This window comes from Bubalus kerabau, chromosome 7 (genome assembly GCF_029407905.1).
Source record: "Bubalus kerabau isolate K-KA32 ecotype Philippines breed swamp buffalo chromosome 7, PCC_UOA_SB_1v2, whole genome shotgun sequence".
Taxonomy (NCBI): domain Eukaryota; kingdom Metazoa; phylum Chordata; class Mammalia; order Artiodactyla; family Bovidae; genus Bubalus; species Bubalus kerabau.
The window spans coordinates 88,132,577-88,148,175 of NC_073630.1; the positions used below are offsets into that span (position 1 = coordinate 88,132,577).

A 15,599-nucleotide genomic window follows, 5' to 3' on the forward strand; every position below is an offset into this window, starting at 1 on the left:
CCCCCTCCAGTACTCTTGCCTGGAAAATCCCATGGACGGAGGAGCCTGGTGGGCTGCAGTCCATGGGGTCGTGAAGAGTTGGACTCGACTGAGCGACTTCACTTTCACTTTTCACTTTCATGCATTGCAGAAGGAAATGGCCACCCACTCCAGTGTTCTTGCCTGGAGAATCCCAGGGATGGTGGAGCCTGGAGGGTTGCCATCTATGGGGTTGCACAGAGTCGGACATGACTGAAGTGACTTAGTAGTAGTAGTAGTAGTATGTGAAGATACTTTATAAAAACCATGTGAAGAATACCCATTTTCCAAGAGAAATGTGGTCTCAGAGATATTCAGTGATTTACCTAGCATCATTTAGCTACTAAAAAGAGCCAAGTATCAATACCTGACCTCTTGACCTGTCTGACCCTGAAGCCCACATCTAATCCATTACATTTCCTTCCTAAATTTTTATAGATATTATACTGTTTGATATATAATGCATCTTACTCTCAATATGTGATAGATAGAAGCATCTAGGAATATGCTAGATAACGGATAGTAGTGCTTAGCATATAGTAAACACTAAAAAAATGTTAACATTATTTTGTAGTATGATCGTTGCCTTTGAAGATAATCTTGTGGGAGAGACAGGCTCAAAATGGAAAAAAGCATACATGAGATACGAATAACGACATAATTAAATGATAAATTTAACTGTTAAACTACAAGTTCTGTATGAATATAGAAAGGCAGACACAATAATTAAAATAAAATATGAAAGAGGAAAACAATAGAATGGGAAAGACTAGAGATCTCTTCAAGAAAATTAGAGATACCAAGGGAATATTTCATGCAAAGATGGGCTCAATAAAGGAGAGAAATGGTAGGGACCTAACAGAAGCAGAAGATATTAAGAAGAGGTGGCAAGAACACACAGAAGAACTATACAAAAAAGATCTTCATGACCCAGATAATCATGATGGTGTGATCACTCACCTACAGCCAGACATCCTGGAATGTGAAGTCAAGTGGGCTGTAGGAAGCATCACTACGAACAAAGCTAGTGGAGGTGATGGAATTCCCATTGAGCTATTTCAAATCCTGAACGATGATGCTGTGAAAATGCTGCATTCAATATACCAGCAAATTTGGAAAACTCAGCAGTGGGCACAGGACTGGAAAAAGTCAGTTTTCATTCCAATCCCAAAGAAAGGCAATGCCAAAGAATGTTCAAACTACCACACAATTGCACTCATCTCACATACTAGTAAAGTAATGCTCAAAATTCTCCAAGCCAGGCTTCAACAGTATGTGAATTGTGAACTTTCAGATGTTCAAGCTGGATTTATAAAAGGCACAGGATCTGCCAACTTCAAATTGCCAACATCTGCTGGATCATAAAAAAAGCAAGAGAGTTCCAGAAAAATATCTATTTCTGCTCTATTAACTATGCCAAAGCCATTGACTGTGTGGATCACAATAAACTGTGGAAAATTCTGAAAGAGATGGGACTACCAGACGACTTGACCTGCCTCTTGAAAAATCTATATGCGGGTCAGGAAACAACAGTTAGAACAGGACATGGAGCAACAGACTGGTTCCAATAGGAAAAGGAGTACATCAAGGCTATATATTGTTACCCTACTTATTTAAATTATATGTAGAGTACATCATGAGAAATACTAGGCTAGACAAAGTACAGCTGGAATCAAGATTGCTGGGAGAAATATCAGTAACCTCAGATATGCAGATGACACCACCCTAATGGCAGAAAGTGAAGAAGAACTAAAGAGCCTCTTGGTGAAAGTGAAAGAGGAGAGTGAGAAAGTTGGCTTAAAGCTCAACATTCAGAAAACCAAGATCATGGCATCTGGTCCCATCACTTCATTGCAAATAGATGGGGAAACAGTGGAAACAGTATCAGACTTTATTTTGGGGGGCTCCAAAATCACTGCAGATGGTGACTGCAGCCATGAAATTAAAAGACATTTACTCCTTGGAAGGAAAGTTATGACCAACCTAGACACCATATTAAAAACCTTATTTTGTCAACAAAGGTTCATCTAGTCAAAGCTATGGTTTTTCCAGTAGTCATGGATGGATATGAGAGTTGCACTATAAAGAAAGCTGAGCGCCAAAGAATTGATGCTTTTGAACTGTGGTGTTGGAGAAGATTCTTGAGAGTCCCTTGGACTGCAAGGAGATCCAACCAGTCCATCCTAAAGGAAATCAGTCCTAAATGTTCATTTGAAGGACTGATGCTGAAGCTGAAACTCCAATATTTTGGCCACCTGATGCAAAGAACAGACTCATTAGAGAAGACCCTGATGCTGGGAAAGATTGAAGGCAGGATGAGAAGGGGACAACAGAGGATGAGACGGTTGGATGGCATCACCGACTCATTGGACATGAGCTTGAGTAAACTCTGGGAGTTGATGATGGACAGGGAGGCCTGCCATGCTGCAGGCCATGGTGTTGCAAAGAGTCCGACAGGACTGAGTGACTGAAATGAACTGAACTGAACTGATACATTGTCATTATAAATATGGTGGAAATATTTTACAGTTAGAAAAGTGAAGGAAAAAGATGTTGAAAACTTCTTAAAATGCTGAAAATGTGTAGTTATAAATAATCATTTGTGAGTGAACATTGTTAATTGTTGTTAGCTGGTTTGTGGTCATGGATCATTTATCATAGAGATAGGGCTCTGCAGTGGTAGTGTACTGGGTTTTACTATAAGTAGCAAAAAATAGACCTTGAAGCCATTCAATTTTATTTTTCATAATTCATTGTTCACAATGCATCCTTTAGTTCTTTATTTAGATTTCTAAATATCTCTGTAATACGTGAAGCGTGAACTTTCTGATGTTCAAGCTGGTTTTAGAAAAGGCAGAGGAACCAGAGATCAAATTGCCAACATCCGCTGGATCATGGAAAAAGCAAGAGAGTTCCAGAAAAACATCTATTTCTGCTTTATTGACTATGCCAAAGCCTTTGACTGTGTGGATCACAATAAACTGTGGAAAATTCTTCAAGAGATGGAAATACCAGACCACCTGACCTGCCTCTTGAGAAATCTGTATGCAGGTCAGGAAGCAACAGTTAGAACTAGACATGGAACAACAGACTGGTTCCAAATAGGAAAAGGAGTACGTCAAGGCTGTATATTGTCATCCAGCTTATTTAACTTATATTCAGAGTACATCATGAGAAACGCTGGACTGGAAGAAGCACAGGCTGGAATCAAGATTGACGGGAGAAATATCAATAACCTCAGATATGCAGATGACACCACCCTTATGGCAGAAAGTGAAGAGGAACTAAAAAGCCTCTTGGATGGGAGGAGCCAAGATGGCGGAGGAGTAGGACGGGGAGAACACTTTCTCCCCCACAAATTCATCAAAAGAGCATTTAAACGTCGAGTAAATTCCACAAAACAATTTCTGAATGCCGGCAGAGGACATCAGGCACCCAGAAAAGCAACCCAACTCTTCGAAAGGAGGTAGGAAAAAATATAAAAGACAAAAAAAGAGACAAAAGAGGGAGGGACGGAGTTCCATCCCGGGAAGGGAGTCTTAAAAAGAGAGAAGTTTCCAAACACCAGGAAACCTTCTCACTGCCGAATCTGTGCCGAGCTTGGGAAGCACAGAGGGCAACATAAAAGGGAGAAAAAAAATAAATAAACAATTAAAAATCGCAGATTGTGAGCCCTACGGTAACTCCCCCAGCGGAGAAGCAGCGCAGACGCCTGCACACGGCATTAGCAAGCGGGGGCTGGGCAGGGAAGCGGGCGCGGGCTGTGTCCCTTAGAGTAAGAATCCGCCCGAATATCCTGAGCGCTATCTGAGCGAAATAATTTGGGCTAGCAAACCAGACTGTGGGATATCTACCACGCGAAAAGCCAGCCCTAACCTAAGACACCGCCAGGCCCGCGCACAGAACAAAGGACTGAACAGAGATAGCCAGCTGCAGACCTTCCCCCTCCGGTGACAGGCAGCCAGAGCCGGAAGGGGGCAATTGCAGCCCAAGAGAGACACTATCTATAAAACTGTAAGCAGGCTTCTTTGCTAACTAAAACTTCTTGGGGGTCTGGACGGTCAACATCTGCTTGAGAAGGTGCGCCGGTTTTACACCCAGATAACCGAGTGGCGGGGAGGCGATAGGTTGCAGCATTGGCGCCCGCCAAACACATCACCTGAGCTGCTCGGATCTGGGAAGAGCACAAAACGCAGGCCCAACCGAGTCTGTGCCTCTGAGGACTACCCAAGTGCCTGAACCTGAGCGGCTTGGACCTGGGAGCTCAGCCCAGGGCCGGCCTCTGATTGTTCCTGGCGGAACAACTTAGAGCCCGAGCAGTGTGGGCAGGGAGGCTACACGTGCCGCGAGCTGGGGCAGACCCAGTGTGGCTGAGGCACTGGGAGCGCACGCCAGTGTTATCTGTTTGCAGCATCCCTCCCTCCCTCCCTCCCCACAGCGCGGCTGAACAAGTGAGCCTAAATAAAATAAAAGAATAGTGTCCTCCACCGTCCCCTTTGTGTCAGGGCGGGAACCAGACACTGAAGAGACCAGCAAACAGAAGAAGCTATAACAGAGGGAAACGCCTTGGAAGCTACAGACTATAGATTAAAACCCTGTGGTTACTACGGACTACATAGGAAGGGGCCTATAGATCTCGAGAAATATAAGTCAGACCAAGGAACTAGCCAAAAATGAACTGAACCCACAATACTCACAACAAAACCAGTGAAAGACCTAGATATATTTTTACTATTTTTATGATCAATCTTTCTTTCTTTTTTTTAAAAAAAATTTTAAGTCCTCTATTGTCCTTTAATTTTCACTTTTATAACTATTACTTTGCAAAAAAAAAAAAGATGCTATTTTTTTTTTCTTCTTCAGCAAACTTCATATATATATTTTATAATTTTTTGACCATGTTTTGTTTTGTTTTGTTTTGTTTTTCTTCTTTTCTTTAACATTGTATTTTTGAAATTCCAAACTCTACTCTAGATTTTTAATTTTAGCCTTTTGGTATATGTTATCAATTTTGTACCTATAGTTTTTTTCATAATTTCTGTGACTTTTTTTTCCCCTCTGTTTCTTTCTCTTCTTCTTTTGTATAACATCATATACCTGCAATTCCAAACTCTACTCAAGATTTTTAATGTATGCTTTTTGGTATTTGATATCAATTTTGTACATGTATTTTCTTTATAATTTTTGCGACATTGTTTTTGTTGGTTTGTTTGTTTTCTCTATTTTTCTTCTTCTTTTTTTTAACATTTTATTTTTGAAATTCCAAACTCTACTCTAGATTTTTAATTTTTGCTTTTTGGTATTAGTTATCAATTTTGTACCTGTAGTTTCTTTATAATTTTCGCAACCTTGTTTGTTTTTCTTTGTTCATTTTTTCTCTTTCTTTTCCTTAACATCGCATTTTTGAAATTCCAAACTCTACTCTAGATTTTTAATTTTTGCTTTTATGTATTTGTTACCAATTTTCTACCTTTAAGAACCCAATCTTCAGGACCCATTTTTCACTAGGGAATGAGATTACTGGCTTGACTGCTCTCTCTCCCTTTGGACTCTCCGTTTTCTCCACCAGGTCGCCTGTATCTCCTCCCTAACCCCTCTCTACTCTACCCAACTCTGTGAATTTCTGTGTGTTCCAGACGGTGGAGAACACTCAGGGAACTGATTACTGGCTGGATCTGTCTCCCTCCTTTTCATTTCCCCCTTTTATCCTTCTGGCCACCTCTGTCTCCTGCCTCCTTCTTCTCTTCTCTGTATAACTCCGTGAACATCTCTGAGTGGTCCAGTTGTGGAGTGCACATAAGGAAGTGACTACTGGCTAGCCCACTCTCTCCACTATTGATTCCACCTCATCTCATTCGGGTCACCTCTAACTCCCTCCTCCCACTTCTCTTCTCCATGTAATGCTGTGAACCTCTCTGAGTGACCTCACAGTAGAGAAACTTTTCATCTTTAACGTAGATGTTTTATCAATGGTGCTGTATAGAAGGAGAAGTTTTGAAACTACTGTAAAAATAAGACCGATAACTGGAAGTAGGAGGCTTAAGTCCAAACCCTGACTCCAGGGAACTCCTGACTCCAAGGAACATTAATTGACAGGAGCTCATCAAATGCCTCCATACCGACACTGAAACCAAGCACCACACAAGGGCCAACAAGTTCCAGGGAAAGACATATCAAGCAAATTCTCCAGCAACAAAGGAACACAGCCCTGAGCTTCAAGATACAGGCTGCCCAAAGTCACCCCAAAACCATAGACATCTCATAACTCATTACTGGACATTTCATTACACTCCAGAGAGAAGAAATACAGCTCCATCCACCAGAACATCGACACAAGCTTCCCTAACCAGGAAACCTTGACAAGCCACCTGTACAAACCCACACACAGTGAGGAAACGCCACAATAAACAGAACTCCACAAACTGCCAGAATACAGAAAGGACACCCCAAACTCAGCAATTTAAACAAGATGAAGAGACAGAGGAATAGCCAGCAGATAAAGGAACAGGATAAATGCCCACCAAACCAAACAAAAGAGGAAGAGATAGGGAATCTACCTGATAAAGAATTCCAAATAATGATAGTGAAATTGATCCAAAATCTTGAAATTAAAATGGAATCACAGATAAATAGCCTGGAGGCAAGGATTGAGAAGATGCAAGAAAGGTTTAACAAGGACCTAGAAGAAATAAAAAAGAGTCAATATATAATGAATAATGCAATAAGTGAAATTAAAAACACTCTGGAGGCAACAAATAGTAGAATAACAGAGGAAGAAGATAGGATTAGTGAATTAGAAGATAGAATGGTAGAAATAAATGAATCAGAGAGGATAAAAGAAAAACGAATTAAAAGAAATGAGGACAATCTCAGAGACCTCCAGGACAATATTAAACGCTACAACATTCGAATCATAGGGGTCCCAGAAGAAAAAGACAAAAAGAAAGACCATGAGAAAATACTTGCGGAGATAGTAGTTGAAAACTTCCCTAAAATGGGGAAGGAAATAATCACCCAAGTCCAAGAAACCCAGAGAGTGCCAAACAGGATAAACCCAAGGTGAAACACCCCAAGACACATATTAATCAAGTTAACAAAGATCAAACACAAAGAACAAATATTAAAAGCAGCAAGGGGAAAACAACAAATAACACACAAGGGAATACCCATAAGGATAACAGCTGATCTTTCAATAGAAACTCTTCAAGCCAGGAGGGAATGGCAAGACATACTTAAAATGATGAAAGAAAATAGCCTACAGCCCAGATTATTGTACCCAGCAAGGATCTCATTCAAGTATGAAGGAGAAATCAAAAGCTTTTCAGACAAGCAAAAGCTGAGAGAATTCTGCACCACCAAACCAGCTCTCTAACAAATACTAAAGGATATTCTCTAGACAGGAAACACAAAAACGGTGTATAAATTCGAACCCAAAACAATAAAGTAAATGGCAATGGGATCATACTTATCAGTAATCACCTTAAACGTAAATGGGTTGAATGCCCCAACCAAAATACAAAGACTGGCTGAATGGATACAAAAACAAGACCCCTAAATATGTTGTCTACAAGAGACCCACCTCAAAACAGGGGACACATACAGACTGAAAGTGAAGGGCTGGAAAAAGATTTTCCATGCAAATAGGGCCCAAAAGAAAGCAGGAGTAGCAATACTCATATCAGATAAAATAGACTTTAAAACAAAGACTGTGAAAAGAGACAAAGATGGTCGCTACATAATGATCAAAGGATCAATCCAAGAAGAAGATATAACAATTATAAATATATATGCACCCAACACGGGAGCACCGCAGTATGTAAGACAAATGCTAACAAGTATGAAAGGAGAAATTAACAATAACACAATAGTAGTGGGAGACTTTAATACCCCAGTCACACCTATGGATAGATCAACTAAACAGAAAATTAACAAAGAAACACAAACTTTAAACGATACAATAGACCAGTTAGACCTAATTGATATCTATAGGACATTTCATCCCAAAACAATGAATTTCACCTTTTTCTCAAGCGCACATGGAACCTTCTCCAGGATAGATCACATCCTGGGCCATAAAGCTAGCCTTGGTAAATTCAAAAAAATAGATATCATTCCAAGCATCTTTTCTAACCACAATGCAGTAAGATTAGATCTCAATTACAAGAGAAAAACTATTAAAAATTCCAACATATGGAGGCTGAACAACACACTGCTGAATAACCAACAAATCACAGAAGAAATCAAAAAAGAAATCAAAATTTGCATAGAAACGAATGAAAATGAAAACACAACAACCGAAAACCTGTGGGACACGGTAAAAGCAGTCTTAAGGGGAAAGTTCATAGCAATACAGGCACACCTCAAGAAACAAGAAAAAAGTCAAATAAATAACCTAACTCTACACCTAAAGCAACTAGAAAAGGAAGAAATGAAGAACCCCAGGGTTAGTAGAAGGAAAGAAATCTTAAAACTTAGAGCAGAAATAAATGCAAAAGAAACAAAAGAGATCATAGCAAAAATCAACAAAACCAAAAGCTGGTTCTTTGAAAGGATAAATAAAATTGACAAACCATTAGCCAGACTCATCAAGAAACAAAGGGAGAAAAATCAAATCAATAAAATTAGAAATGAAAATGGAGAGATCACAACAGACAACACAGAAATACAAAGGATCATAAGAGACTACTATCAACAATTATATGCCAATAACATGGACAACATGGAAGAAATGGACAAATTCTTAGAAAAGTACAACTTTCCAAAACTCGACCAGGAAGAAATAGAAAATCTTAACAGACCCATCACAAGCACGGAAATTGAAACTGTAATCAAAAATCTTCCAGCAAACAAAAGCCCAGGTCCAGACGGTTTCACAGCTGAATTCTACCAAAAATTTAGAGAAGAGCTAACACCTATCCTGCTCAAACTCTTCCAGAAAATTGCAGAGGATGGTAAACTTCCAAACTCATTCTATGAGGCCACCATCACCCTAATACCAAAACCTGACAAAGATGCCACAAAAAAAGAAAACTACAGGCCAATATCACTGATGAACATAGATGCAAAAATCCTTAACAAAATTCTAGCAATCAGAATCCAACAACACATTAAAAAGATCATACACCATGACCAAGTGGGCTTTATCCCAGGGATGCAAGGATTCTTCAATATCCGCAAATCAATCAATGTACTACACCACATTAACAAATTGAAAAATAAAAACCATATGATTATCTCAATAGATGCAGAGAAAGCCTTTGACAAAATTCAACATCCATTTATGATCAAAACTCTCCAGAAAGCAGGAATAGAAGGAACATACCTCAACATAATAAAAGCTATATATGACAAACCCACAGCAAACATTATCCTCAATGGTGAAAAACTGAAAGCATTTCCTCTAAAATCAGGAACAAGACAAGGGTGCCCACTTTCACCATTACTATTCAACATAGTTTTGGAAGTTTTGGCCACAGCAATCAGAGCAGAAAAAGAAATAAAAGGAATCCAAATTGGAAAAGAAGAAGTAAAACTCTCACTGTTTGCAGATGACATGATCCTCTACATAGAAAACCCTAAAGACTCCACCAGAAAATTACTAGAACTAATCAATGACTATAGTAAAGTTGCAGGATATAAAATCAACACACAGAAATCTCTTGCATTCCTATACACTAATAATGAGAAAACAGAAAGAGAAATTAAGGAAACAATTCCATTCACCATTGCAACAAAAAGAATAAAATACTTAGGAATATATCTACCTAAAGGATCTAAAGACCTATATATAGAAAACTATAAAACACTGGTGAAAGAAATCAAAGAGGACACTAACAGATGGAGAAATATACCATGTTCATGAATTGGAAGAATCAATATAGTGAAAATGAGTATACTACCCAAAGCAATCTATAGATTCAATGCAATCCCTATCAAGCTACCAACAGCATTCTTCACAGAGCTAGAACAAATAATTTCACAATTTGTATGGAAATACAAAAAACCTCAAATAGCCAAAGCGATCTTGAGAAAGAAGAATGGAACTGGAGGAATCAACCTACCTGACTTCAGGCTCTACTACAAAGCCACAGTTATCAAGACAGTATGGTACTGGCACAAAGACAGAAATATAGATCAATGGAACAAAATAGAAAGCCCAGAGATAAATCCACGCACTTATGGACACCTTATCTTTGACAAAGGAGGCAAGAATATACAATGGATTAAAGACAATCTCTTTAACAAGTGGTGCTGGGAAATCTGGTCAACCACTTGTAAAAGAATGAAACTAGAACACTTTCTAACACCATACACAAAAATAAACTCAAAATGGATTAAAGATCTAAACGTAAGACCAGAAACTCTAAAACTCCTAGAGGAGAACATAGGCAAAACACTCTCTGACATACATCACAGCAGGATCCTCTACGACCCACCTCCCAGAATATTGGAAATAAAAGCAAAAATAAACAAATGGGACCTAATTAACCTTAAAAGCTTCTGCACATCAAAGGAAACTATTAGCAAGGTGAAAAGACAGCCTTCAGAATGGGAGAAGATAATAGCAAATGAAGCAACTGACAAGCAACTAATCTCGAGAATATACAAGCAACTCCTACAGCTCAACTCCAGAAAAATAAATGACCCAATCAAAAAATGGGCCAAAGAACTAAATAGACATTTCTCCGAAGAAGACATACAGATGGCTAACCAACACATGAAAAGATGCTCAACATCACTCATTATCAGAGAAATGCAAATCAAAACCACTATGAGGTACCATTTCACACCAGTCAGAATGGCTGCGATCCAAAAGTCTACAAGTAATAAATGCTGGAGAGGGTGTGGAGAAAAGGGAACCCTCTTACACTGTTGGTGGGAATGCAAACTAGTACAGCCACTATGGAGAACAGTGTGGAGATTCCTTAAAAAACTGGAAATAGACCTGCCTTATGATCCAGCAATCCCACTGCTGGGCATACACACTGAGGAAACCAGAAGGGAAAGAGACACGTGTACCCCAATGTTCATCGCAGCACTGTTTATAATAGCCAGGACATGGAAGCAACTTAGATGTCCATCAGCAGATGAATGGATAAGAAAGCAGTGGTACATATACACAATGGAGTATTACTCAGCCATTAAAAAAAATTCATTTGAATCAGTTCTAATGAGGTGGATGAAACTGGAGCCTATTATACAGAGTGAAGTAAGCCAGAAAGAAAAACACCAGTACAGTATACTAACACATATATATGGAATTTAGAAAGATGGTAACAATAACCCTGTGTACGAGACAGCAAAAGAGACACTGATGTATAGAACAGTCTTATGGACTCTGTGAGAGAGGGAGAGGGTGGGACGATTTGGGAGAATGGCATTGAAACATGTAAAAAATCATGTATGAAATGAGTTGCCAGTCCAGGTTCGATGCACGATACTGGATGCTTGGGGCTGGTGCACTGGGACGACCCAGAGGGATGGAATGGGGAGGGAGGAGGGAGGACGGTTCAGGATGGGGAACACATGTATACCTGTGGCGGATTCATTTTGATATTTGGCAAAACTAATACAATTATGTAAAGTTTAAAAATAAAATTAAATTAAAAAAAATTAAAAACAAAAAAAAAGCCTCTTGATGAAAGTGAAAGTGAAGAGTGAAAAAGTTGGCTTAAAGCTCAACATTCAGAAAACAAAGGTCATGGCATCCGGTCCCATCACTTCATGGGAAATAGATTGGGAAACAGTGGCAACAGTGTCAGACTTTATCTTTTTGGGCTCCAAAATCACTGCAGATGGTGACTGCAGCCATGAAATTAAAAGACACTTACTCCTTGGAAGGAAAGTTATGACCAACCTAGATAGCATATTGAAAAGCAGAGACATTACTTTGCCAACAAAGGTCCGTCTAGTCAAGGCTATGGTTTTTCCAGTGGTCATGTATGGATGTGAGAGTTGCACTGTGAAGAAAACTGAGTGCCAAAGAATTGATGCTTTTGAACTGTGGTGTTGGAGCAGACTCTTGAGAGTCCCTTGGACTGCAAGGAGATCCAACCAGTCCATTCTGAAGGAGATCAGCCCTGGGATTTCTTTGGAAGGAATGATGTTAAAGCTGAAACTCCAGTACTTTGACCACCTCATGAGAAGAGTTGCCTCATTGGAAAAGACCCTGGTGCTGGGAGGGATTGGGGGCAGGAGGAGAAGGGGACGACAGAGGATGAGATGGCTGGATGGCATCACTGACTCGATGGACGTGAGTCTGAGTGAACTCCGGGAGTTGGTGATGGACAGGGAGGTCTGGCGTGCTGCGATTCATGGGGTCACAAAGAGTCGGACATGACTGAGCAACTGAACTGACTGAACTGAAATATCTCTACTTATTATAATAGTCAGTCATGACTATTCTTCAGTGTAAATCAATAAGTTGGCCAGATCCAAACTGATTTTATTACAATTGCAAGGAGCACCTTCCCAGAGCCAGTGGATAAACTGGAACATTTAATATCTAAGATATTTAAGGCTGAGAAACTATACCCTAGAACAAGGAAATCAATTCTTTTTCAAATTTTCTTTATCTATATTTGGCTGCTCTGGGTCTTCATTGCTTCAGGTGGACTTTCTCTAACTGTGGCAAGTGGGGGCTACTCTCCAGTTGCTGTGCTTGTATGCGAGCTAAGTTGCTTCAGTCGTGTCAGACTCTCTGAGACACTATGGACCATAGTCCACCAGATTCCTCTGTCCAAGGGCTTCTTATTGTAGTGGCTTGTCTTGTAGTGTGTGGACTCTTAGAGCACAGGCTCAGTAGTTGTGGCCCATGGGTTTAGCTGCCCCACGGCATGTGGAATCTCCCAGACCAGGGTTCGAATCTGTGCCCCCTGTATTAGTAGGCAGATTCTTAACCACTGGACCACCTGGGAAGTCCACGGAAATAATTTCTTGAGTATTCTATTCTTACTTTAATTCTATGCAAGAAGCCTAATATATCACTGAGTTTGTTCAGTATGCTAAGATCACTGTGAATATAGCCTTTGTACTCTGTTGGTACCTGATGAGATGAAAATAACCCCTTAGAGATGAAAAATCTAAAACACATATTTGCACCTTATGATTAACATTCTCATCTCTAAAGTAGTCCAAATGCAAATATGAATTGAGAAAGATAAGGTGCAGAAAGATTTATTTTACAACCTTGCCATGACTTGATTACTTACAACTTATTTCTGTATAGAAACCCTGCAATTTACACACACATGGTTTTGAAGGATTGGGTTTTGGTTTTTTGTTTGTATTTTTTGTACTGAGTGCTCTAGGTGCCATAGAGTTTAAGAGAACATTTCTATTTAAGGCTGTGGGAGTAAAAGAACTACAACATTCTCCTTTCTCTAAGCTCAGAAAAAGACCAAAAGACAAGGGAAGGCTTAATTTAAAGAGCTCTAAATGATTGACACAATTGTCAACTCCCCCAATTGCTAAATTTTCTGGATTAGTGAAAACTGAGACACTGTTGAAAGCACGTGCACATTCTAAAAATGTATATGCTGAATTCTTCCCCTACCCCACTTCATTTTTCCCCCAGCCCAGAATATGCTCATGTAAAACAAATGAAGTTTCTCTACACCGAGGAATTCTGACCAGTTCAAGAAAAAATATCTAAACGTACTGGTAACTTGAATTCTCTCAACAAAACCACCTAAATAGCAGTCTACAGTTAAAACCATTGTCAACAGATATCTCTTTCATAGTGAGTTTCAGTCAGCTCTTTAATCTCTAATCTTAAATATTAGCAGACACTGAGCTGAAAGATTAACATATATTTGAGACAAGTATCTAATATGAAATATTGCCAAAATAAACAGAGAAAACATTTGAGGAAAGAGACTAAAAACTAAAACAGATTATTATATTCAGAGAAAATTTTGTAAGAAATAAAACCAAAATGTTATATAAAGGAACAACCAGATAATTAAAAAGCAGTTATACATATAACTGCAGAATTAAAGAATTCAGTAGAAGTTTGGAAGATAAACTTGAGAAAATGACCAAGAAAGTCATTTTTAAAAATACTAAGGGATGGAAAAATAGAAAGAAACATAAGAAAATTAGAGACTACATTTAGGAAGCCTAATATCCAAATTACAGTAGCCCCAGAAAAAGGGAAAAAAGGCTAGAAAATTATCAAAGGAAAAAAATCTAAGAAAAATTTCAGGAACTGAAGCACATGAGTTTCTAGATTGAAAGAAAGAAAAGAAAGTGAAGTCGCTCAGTCATGTCCGACTCTTTGCGACCCCATGGACTGTAGTCCACCAGGCTCCTCCATCCATGGAATTTTCTAGAGAAGAGTACTGGAGTGGGTTGCCATTTCCTTCTCCAGGGGATCTCCCCAACTTGGGGAACAAACCCGGGTCTCCCGCATTGCAGGCAGACGCTTTTACCATCTGAGCCACCAGGGAATCCTAAGAATCCCACTTCACTTCACTTTCTAGATTGAAAGGACCCATTAAATGCCAGCACAATGAATAAAAATAAGATCTAGATTATATCAAATTACCATAAAATTTCAAAATACTGGAGACAAAGAAAAAAAATCCAATAAGGTTTCAGAAGATGGGAGGGTAGGAGAAGAGTTTTCATTCAAAAATTTGGAATCAAAATGTCATCAGAATTCTTGGCAGAAACTATAAAACATGAAGATTATAGAGCTCTAACTTCAAAATTCAGAAGGAAAACATTTTTCAACCTAGAATTCTATACTGTTAATTAAGGTCAAGAGTAGATTGTGATATTTTCAGACATGTCAAAATGTAAACTTCCCTGAAAGTTTCTGGAACATACATTCCACAACTAAGTGAAAGTGAAATTTGCTTTCTGACTCTTTGAGACCCTGAGGACTATATAGTCCATGGAATTCTCTAGGCCAGAATTCTAGAATGGGTAGCCTTTTCCTTCACCAGGGGATCTTCCCAACCCAGAGATCAAAGAGAGATCTCCTGCATGGCAAGTGGATTCTTTACCAGCTGAGCCAAAAGGGAAGCCCAAGAACATGTCAGCAGATAGCCTATCCCTTCTCCAGAGGATCTTCCTGACCCAGGAATTGAACCGAGGTCTCCTGCACTGCAGGCAGATTCTTTACCAACTGAGCTATCAGAGAAGCCCACAGTTAAGTGAATAAAATAATAAAAAGGAAATCCAGGTATTAGGGGGTTAAACACAGTCGACAGTTGAAAATAACTCTTAGAAAGTCGCTAAAGGGAAATTCCAAATCAACAACCATGTAGCCAGGGAGTGTAGAAGTCTGACATGAATAGTAGAAAGTAAATAGATATCGATAGCTGAAAAGTCCAGGTAATAGCAATGTTAAGCGGAGAAGGCAGTGGCACCCCACTCCAGTACTCTTGCCTGGAAAATCCCATGGACAGAGGAGCCTGGAAGGCTGCAGTCCATGGGGTCCCTGAGGGTTGGACACGACTGAGCGACTTCATCTTCACTTTTCACTTTCATGCATTGGAGAAGGAAATGGCAACCCACTCCAGTGTTCTTGCCTGGAGAATCCCAGGGACGGGGAGCCTGGTGGAGTGCTGTCT

The 15,599-nt window shown here is 39.5% G+C and overlaps 1 protein-coding gene across 1 annotated transcript in view; it reads right to left on the reverse strand.

The window, feature by feature from the left end:
- Positions 1 to 15,599, reverse strand: part of LOC129657094 (transmembrane protease serine 11B-like protein) — a 29,036-nt gene that overhangs the window by 9,113 nt on the left and 4,324 nt on the right. The window lies entirely within an intron of this gene.